The following is a 9,588-nucleotide window of genomic DNA, read 5'->3' as shown; positions in this document are numbered from 1 at the left end:
AAGGTACTCACTCTCAGGCAATCTCTGGAGGTGGTAATCACTTTAACTCCCTCCTCTACTTGGAAAAGTGCAAACAACTCAGTTAATCTTAATAGGTTCCTGTACTGAATGTTTGACTATTTTATGGGACAGTTCCAGCCTGGAAAGAGAAGAGTAAGTTCAAGAGAAACTAATGAATATTATAATGGACCAGGAGAACAGGCCAGGAAATCTGGCCATGTCATGGAACTCATTGTGTGTCTTCTGGTTTCAGTTTTCTCATTTGATAAATGGAGGTAGGAATGATTTCTGAGATTCTTTCCATCTCAAACATCTTATAAGTTATGCTAATTTGGGGCAGCTAGGTGGTGTAGTGGATAGAGCACTGGCCCTGGAGTCAGGAGGACCTGAGTTCAAATCTGGCCTCAGACACTTAACACTTACTAGCTGTGTGACCCTAGGCAAGTCACTTAACCCCAATTGCCTCACCAAAAATAAAAAAAAGTTATGTTAATTCCTGGGAGGCTAACTTTATTCCAAAGCTTTATTTTGGGAAATCCTATTTTTCAATTCAATGTTAAGTATGACCTAAAACTTCTCAGGTCAGGGATTCATCTCTAACCTACACAATTATGCACTGCATAAGATCATAGATTTGGAGTTGGGAATAACCTGAGAATTTATTTAAATCTAATTCCCATAATTTTACAGATGAGGAACCTGAGACCCAAAGAGGTTAAGCAGCTTGTCCAAAATCACATAAGTAAGTGACAGAGTCAAGGTTTAAATTTTGGTCCAAATTAATCCCCTCTTTCCATTACATCGTTGATGTTTAATATTTCTTTCTGGTCTGACATCCTATGTTCTTAGGTCCCTTCCAACTTTTTGCCTATCTTCTTCTTTTTTTTTAAAGTAAATTTATTTCAACTAATAAACTTCTATTTTTCTGTCTCTCCTACCTTCCTCTTACTGGGGGGGGGGGAAACCAATACAAAAGAAAAACGAAAATCTTGGTAACAGTCAAGCAAAACAAATTCCTACATCGGCATGTCTGAAAAAAACCGTACTATTTTCATTTTGTACCTTGACTCCATCATCTCTATCTGTCAGAAGGTGGGGAGCTTGCTTTATCATCAGTTCTCTGGATTCATGGTTCATTCGATTCCATTTCTTGGTTTGATCTATTGTCTTAGGTTGTCCCTTCTTGTTCTATCAATTCATACTCTGTGGTCCTTACTGCACGGTCATATCTATATTCTTTTTTTTCTAAGAACCTGTTTATTTCTGACATTCTGAATAGGGAATAATGATAATCATAGCTAAGGTTATGATTTTAAGGGGCTTTAGATGTATGTATGTATGTATATATATAAATTCATACATATGTATATTGTTTATATGTGTGTATCTATGCATATAACCTCATTTGCTTGTTCTCATTCTATCTTCTTTATTGCTAGATGCCTCTCCCAATTCCTGACATTAAATGATTCTGGCTATTTGGATCCAATAGAAATGGTTTGATCTTAAGAAGCTGTCTATAAGGTTCATCTTAAATACAGCCAGAAAAAGCTTGCAGTTAGTAGTGATATGATATGTTCGCTTTATTTGCCATGGTGGCTATTGTTTAATATGATAATTACTCAGTTGTTTTTGACATTTTAAAAGTGAACATCATATCAGTTGAATTATTTATTCAACTGCTTTTGAAAGAATAGATACATTTAGAAGAAAGGTGAAAGTGGTGGTATGAGTTGCAAGTTAAAAATGATGCAGGGGGCAGCTAGGTGGTGCAGTGGATAGAGCACTGACCCTGAATTCAGGAGACCTGAGTTTAAATCTGGCCTCAGACACTTGACACTTACTAGCTGTGTGGGCCCTGGGCAAGTCACTTATACCTCTATTGCCCTGCCAAAAACAAGAACACCAAACAAAGAAAAAATTAATGCAACCCCTCTTCCCCCCCCAAATATGCTGCATCTTGTTTTTTTACTAAGAAAATTCCAGACAATAAAGGGATGGCAGAATTAGTTCCAGGATTTAGAAATGGTGTGGCTAAGAATGTTTTTCAGTATCTTTTCTGATCATCTTAGTTCTTTCAGAATTTCAAATGAGAGAAAATGCAAATAAATAAAATCATTTTCAAAATTATTTTTCAAAGAGTTTAGAAATTTGGAATTTTGATGACTTTTTTCAATTCTCTTTGACTTTCCCAAGTCCAATGACCTTCACTTCCACTCCACTCCAACTACCAACTGGCACATAGTTAGTTATACAATAAAAATTTGTGAATGAATGAATTAATAAATGAAATTTCCATAGTTCTGGGAAGCATGAAATAAGGTGAAAGAAGATTTATATCTATTCACTATGTCTATTACACTAAGTCTGTTAATAATACCCTTAAGTCATCAAAACCACAGTGCTGGAGGATGTTGGGAGTTATGTCTCCCAGATGCAACATAAAAATATACCAAAAGTACCACTAAACTATTGTTCACTAATGCTTTCTCTTTTTTCTTTATGTGTGTGTGTTCCTTTGATTTTTTGATTCCAAATTTTACTACCACCAAAAAAGATAATTTCTCTATAAAAATGGATCAGAGTATTATATATGAAACCATAAATCTTTATTATGTATAGCTTACTTTCCCCCCAAGTATATAATATATTTAACATGTTACTTTTGAAGCTCCCCTACTCCTCTTCATTTTCACTAATGTTTTATAGCACATGGTTTTCATCGTTTCGGATAACTATTGTGTTATTTACTGGTAAGAGGTAATGTGTTGTAATAGAAATAAAATTGGACTTGGAATCAGAAGCCCTGGGTTCAAGGTTCAGCTTCTTACCAGATATAATGGGGGAGGAGTATCTATATGATAATCTCTCTAAGCCTCAGTTTCCTTTTCAGCCAATTGGAGATAATAATTCTTAGGCTCACAGATTTAGAGATAGAAGTATCCTCTGTGATTATCTCCCTCATTTTATGATGAAGAAACTGAGGCACTGAGGGGTTAAAAGCTTTCCAAGGGACATGTAGCTAGTGTTTGAGGTAGGATTTGAATCCATGTTTTCCTGACTTTAAATCTAGTGCCCATCCACTTCACCAGGTTGAGCTATTATAAGGAGAATTCACTGTAAACCATACATTATTATAGAAATGTAAGTCATTATCATGAGTATAAAATATTCTTTTTCAATATGTTCTGTCTCCTGTTAGTTTCTATATCAGTAACCTGAGGTTTCTATATCTTATCTAAGACAGAGGGAAACATGGGAAAAAGGTCTTTCTTAGGGATTATCTAGGAGATGCTTTTCTCTTCCAAAAAAAATTCAGACAGTTATAAAGAGTTTTGAGTCAAAATGATAGAACTAAATTATGCTTTGTGATTGTCATTTCTTGACAATTGATCATAGGATGATATATCTAGAGCTGGAAGGACCCGTAGAAGCCCCCTTGTCCAATACTCTCATTTTACAGTTGAGATAACTGCGGCGCAGGAAAAATAACTGACTTGTCCGAGGTCACTTAGGTAGTCAACATCACAGGAGAAATGGGAGTTGAACCTGTCTTTTGCTTCCATAACCAAGGCACTTCCTACTGCACATAGTCAACTATTTTCTTGTGTTTGTTGTAGGTTTACAACTCTGAGACTTCCTTTAAAAAACTTTTTAAAAAATAGTTTTCCTGTGCCAAGCACACTGCTTTGCCCATATCAGGCAGTGTGGGTTCACAAGAGAAATAGGAGGTGTGAGGCATAGAAAGCTTATGGGGCAGTGTAATGTGGTAAAACAACACAGATGGCAAAAACAAATGTGTGGATTTGGCATCAGAAGAACAGGATTGGAATTCTGACTTTGACAGATAATCAACCTGTGTAGCCAAGGGCAAGTTGCTTGAGCTCTCCAAGCCTCAGTTTCTTTATCTGCAAAATGGGATTAATCACCCTTGTTCTACCTGCCTTACACAGTTCTTGTGGAGAAAATTCTGTAGAAATGGGAGTTCCTATGATTCACTACAATGAGGTTGGTTCTCTTCTGACAAGGTTCCCTTCTTGATTATGGGTATTTGAAAATGATACTGTGTTTATAGATTTCAATCTGGAGCGTATCACTTATTTTCTTATAAGTTTTTTTCCAGAGAGGTCATAAAGTGCAAGTTGGCACTTTTGGCTGGGGTTAATTATTTTATAAAACTCACGCTATGTTAGTGTCAACTCTATGAACTGACATGGTCACCCTCCCAGCTGACTCCCACTTGTCAGTGAATGATTTGAAGATGAACAGATACAAAACAGGAGAAGGGTGGGGGGAGAAAGAAGTATGAAAGTGAACAGCTACCTTTCTCTCCTGCTTCTGACTCACTGCACCTGTCCGTGCATGCTGCCTCATCAGTGAGTTAGGGTAAAACTTATCAAGGAAACATGAAGATCCTTGAATAGGGCTACCTCTCTGACCAGTTAGGAGAAAAGTTCAGAGAGGACAAGAGGCTAGGTTCAAGTCCTTTCTGGTTAAAGTGTGGACTCCTCTAAAGGGAGAAGAAGGCAAGGAAGGATGAGGCTATGAGTTCATAGAGGGTGATGAGGTCAGTGTCAACAGGGGCAAAGCCAAGACTTTACTTAAATGAGCCTGTTTATATTTTTAAAATCTTTTAAAAATAGAAAAAAGAAAACCTATCTTTCTGGGAACTTGATATTCCTATAAGCATCTATGAGTCCTGGGAGTACTTTGAAATAACCCCCTTCAGCACCTTGATTTGTGAATAGAACTCCCTCCTTAGAAGTGAAATAGATATTTCAAATCTTGAGTACTAAAGCAACAATTCATTCTAAGGAAATGAGATGACCCAAGTAGAAGTCAATTCTCAGCTCCCTCACTACCTTCTGTGAAAGGCCTTTCTCAATCCCTCCAGCCTTTAACTCTAATCTTAGAGTTAATCTTAACTTCCATCTCCTCTATATCTTGTGTTTATGTCCTATTGTCTCCTTCATTAGGTATGTGAATATCTACTGTTTGTATATATATTGTCTCCCTGAGTTGTTGTGTTCATTTGTTCAGTTGTGTCTGATTTTGTGACCCCATGGACACCAGGCCCTTCTATTCTCCATTATCTCTCAAAGATTCTCCCCTATTAGATATGTGTACATTTATCTGTTTATATTTTATATTGTCTTCTCCATCATATATGTATACATCTCCCTGTTTATGTACATTTTGTCTCCTCCCATTAGAGAGCAAGCTACTTGAGGATAGGGATAGTTTTTGCTTTTTCCTTGTATTTTTAAGACACAGTGCTTGGAACAAAGCTAGCACCTAAAAATGCTTATTGATTAATTAACTCTTCATTTTTCAAACAGCTTAGCTCATAATTCATTTTGTGTTTCCTTGAGCAAGCCTCTAGGCTACTCTGAACCTCGATTCCCTTATTTGTAAACATGTTACCATCTACCTCTCTCTTGTGGTAAAGGAGAGAAAAAAACTAAACAAGAGTCATGGAAAGTGCTTAGTTAAGCACAAATAGCTATCAAAATGTGAACTGTTATCACGTGTGGACTTTGGGGGAAAGAATCAGAAGTTGATGGATGTGTTTTGGTGGAAGCTTTTTGTAATTGGTTAAAACTTTCAGAAAATAAAGTGGGGTTTGAGAGGTTTTCAATAAGACCTTGTTAGTCAATCATGGAATTTCAGAATTGGAAGAGACCTCAGAGGACATGTAGGCCAGTCCCAAAGCAGGAATCCTCTCTATACCATCCCAACAAGTGATTGCTTAGAAGTCTTCCTAAGGCAGTTCATTTCACTTTTGCACAACTCTGATTGGTAGAGAATCTTTCATTTCATCAAACCCTCAATCTGCTTCTCTGCCACTTTCACCATTGCTTCTAATTCTGCTTTCTGGGGACTGGGAGAGCAAGTCTAGTCTCTACTCCACATGAGTCAGGAAGAAAACCGGTCACGTTGTGACAAGAGAACAGGAGAAATGAAGAACAGTTCAATTCTCAGTTTAAGCTGATTCCAACTCAGGTCCACTGGAATGAACACATGTAGAGCTGGCTGACATGAGGATTGGGGGAGAGCTATCTAATGTTCAGGGGGTGAGGGACTGTAGGAGGGACAGGAAGAGGCTTTGTGATGAAGGCTCATTGAAGATATTCAAATAGCTTAGACTAGATAGATATCCACATCTGGGAAGCAGTATTAAGAAAGAAATTAGGTATTCAAATAGTTGTCCAGAAGATAAAGTCACAGAGTCACACTTAAATTCTGTGTTGCTAGCTATGCATGGCACTTGACACTTCTGCTTTCTGTGCCTTTTGCACAAGTGGTTCCACTTGTCTAGAATGCACTAGCTCTTCCTAAATGACCAATAGAAAGAGTCCCTAGTGTCTTTATTTATTTATTCATCCATTTATTTATGTATTTATTTATTTATTTATTTATTGTGGGGCAATGAGGATTAAGTGACTTGCCCAAGGTCACACAGCTAGTAAGTTTCAAGTGTCTGAGGCCTGATTTGAACTCAGGACCTTCTGAATCTAGGGCTGGTGCTTTATCCACTGCACCACCTAGCTGCCCCCCCCAGCACCTTTCAAAACAAAATGGGGGTGGAGGGCAGGGAGGAGGGCTATCTCTTACTCAGAGCCTTTCCTGATCTAAGTTCTTTCCCCCTTCTCCTTTGTGAAATTACTTTGCATGCCATTTGTATTAACTTATCTACTATGTAGCTAAAAATACAGTAGCCTCCTCTCTGTTACCTCCCTCTCCCCCCTAATAGGATGTAAACCCTTCTAGGTAGAAGTAGTTAGGTTTTTGATATGGTATAGCATAGTGCCTTGCTCATAATAAACATCTTAATAAATGTCTATTCATTTAATTGTTGGGTGAGTCTGATGTGAAAGACCCAGTGGGGGAGAATGATGATCCTATGTGATTCCTAGAATAGCTTGAGGAAAATAATATGGGCTATTAAATTTTTATCAGTGAGAGGACTAAGTAGGGATAAGTAGGAAGCATAAAAGCACACTAGTAGTCTAGGTATGAGCTGGTGCCATATTTGAATGGGTGATTAGACTTTGGGACTATAGAGTAAAGGGATACTCTATTTAGAACATAAATTCCAGAGGTCACCAATTAAGCTTATTCAACCTGTAGGGAATTTAGCATTGTTTTATAAACAGATGTGCATGTCCAAAATGTGATCCATAATGCAAATTGGAGAACATTGAGCAGGATAGGAAGCAAAATTTGGTAATAGTTGGAATGAGACAGAGTAAGGCATCCACATTGTTTAGGATTCTATATTTAGGAGGCAAGTGAGAAGGTTCTTAGTGATCAGGAAAAATGATGCCAGTCACAACTGAAAAGATAAAGGCATTGATAAATGCTTGAATTGGTGTTTGCCATGTTTTGAAACTGATGCATCTGTGATTTCTATGATGTAGGAACTACCTCCAACAGTGCATATCATAGTCCATCTGTACCTTTCAGCCTATGTAACTGTTGTGCATATCCTCCTATAAATCCTCCACAGGGGATCCCATCAACATGCTGAGTGATTATATCACATGACTGGTCCAGTTCCTTTCCAGTCATACATTTCAAGTCAAGTCGAGAATCATTTTTTAAGTGCTTGCTGTGTTTCAGCTACTGTGCTAAGTTCTAGCAATACACAAACAGAGAATTAGGAAAAGTCCCTGGAGTGGAATGAAGACATGGTTGGCTTTGGTCTCCTCCTTAAAGTAAAGTGGAAGTTCTAAGATGAAACAACCAAGTAAAAAGGGCACTTCCAGCATGATGTATATAATCCAGGGATGAAGTGAGCTTCCAGAGTGAAGAGGTTTCTATGGCATGAGAAAGTCTTTAGGAGATGAGTCAGGAATGTAGCCTAGAGAGGACGGGCCTTTCTCTGATAATTCTTTCTCTGATAATTACTTTTATGCAGCTTAAATTATGCATTACTTTTAATAGCTCTAAGTTTCTTCCTGGAACAAAGGTCTATTTTCTTTGATACCTATCTTCTTCATTGATAGTCTGTGGCTGTCAGGCATTACAACTGCTGAAAAAAATACAATTGTAGGTGGTGTAAGTAAAGTCAACAAAGAGAAGGAAAAATCAAACTCTGATCAAATATAATGGTTAATGTTAGTACCGCACCATTCCAAATTAAAAGACACATCTCTCTTTCAGGTAATCAATTACATAACCTTTTTTCTTTTCCTTTTTTCAGGAGACTGTCCTTTTCAGAAAAATGTGCTACAGTACCCAGGCAGCAAGGTGTCCTGGCAGATAGGGCATGGAACTTGGAATCAGGAAGATTTGAGTTCAAATCCTACCTTAGACACTTAAAAGCTGTGTGATCCTGGGCAAATCACTTAATGTTGGCATGTATAAGTTTTCTCGGCTATAAAATGAGGGTAATATTAATGCCTGCCTCATAGGCTTTGCAACTCTTAAAGTTCTATATAAATGCTTGCTGTTATTATTACTTTGTTGTTCTTTTATAAAACTGGTATCTTTGAAAATCTATAAATTGTGTGATAATAGTGCCTACCTCACAGGATTTGCAGTCTTTAAAGTGCTATAATAATGCTAGATAGTGTTATTTTTTCTGATTATTCACACACACATATATATATGTATTTATGTATGTATCTATCACTTATCTATCTCCCTCCTCTCTCTGTCTCTGAGCCTCTCTGTCTCTGGGTCTCTGTGTCTTTCTCTCTCTTATTTTTATTGATGCCTGATGTTTTTACATACTCCCTCTCTCAGCTTTTTGTTATAACAGAAAGAAATCAATTCAGCAAAACAATGTACCAAATGGCAATGAACAGGTGCATGGTGGGTGTGAATTAGTGGAATTATACTACCAAGGTAGTTTTTACAATGTTTATATGGAATTGGCAACCAAACTTTTAGGATGGAATAGATACAAGGGGGTATTTGAGAGAGCCTATAAATACCTTTTTCTTTTCAATTATCACTGTCATAATTTTTTCCTGATCATTAGGAACCCTCTCACTTGCCTTCCAAGTATGGAATCTCATACCTGCATGGCCTCCTTTTTCTAGCCTGTCTTATTCCAGACATTACCAAATTTTGCTTCCTATCCTGCACAACATTCTCCAGTTTCCGTTATGGGATCATATTTTAGCTGTACACATCTGTGCATAAAACACTTTAACACTGTTATGCTAAATTCTCTACAAGTTGAATAGGCTTAATTGGTTTCCCCTGGAATTTACCTTCTAAATGGTCTTTTCCTTTACTCAACTTTAAGAAATTTGAAATAAGTAGATCTAAGAGTCAATTGCCAAAAGGTAGTTGTTTAAAAAAAATCCAAGCTTCTGAAGGCTAAAATGATTCTAGGGGGAATAAAGAACATCTCTTTCCCTGAAAAGAAGTTAATTTCATGTGTAATGAGTACTTGTAAGTGCAAGTGCCAGGGGGTTATATTATTTAATGACCACTTTTTGTCAGTGCAAATGTAATTTAGCAAGAGCAATTATCTTTGGCAAGCAGAAAAAAGACTACTTGAAAGTAATGGAAACAGACCTAAAACTGTGTTTATTGGCCAACAGAACTGCAACCAATAAAGGTAGCTCACCA

Source organism: Dromiciops gliroides, chromosome 2, assembly GCF_019393635.1.
Source record: "Dromiciops gliroides isolate mDroGli1 chromosome 2, mDroGli1.pri, whole genome shotgun sequence".
Taxonomy (NCBI): domain Eukaryota; kingdom Metazoa; phylum Chordata; class Mammalia; order Microbiotheria; family Microbiotheriidae; genus Dromiciops; species Dromiciops gliroides.
Note: the sequence above shows the minus strand (reverse complement) of the source record.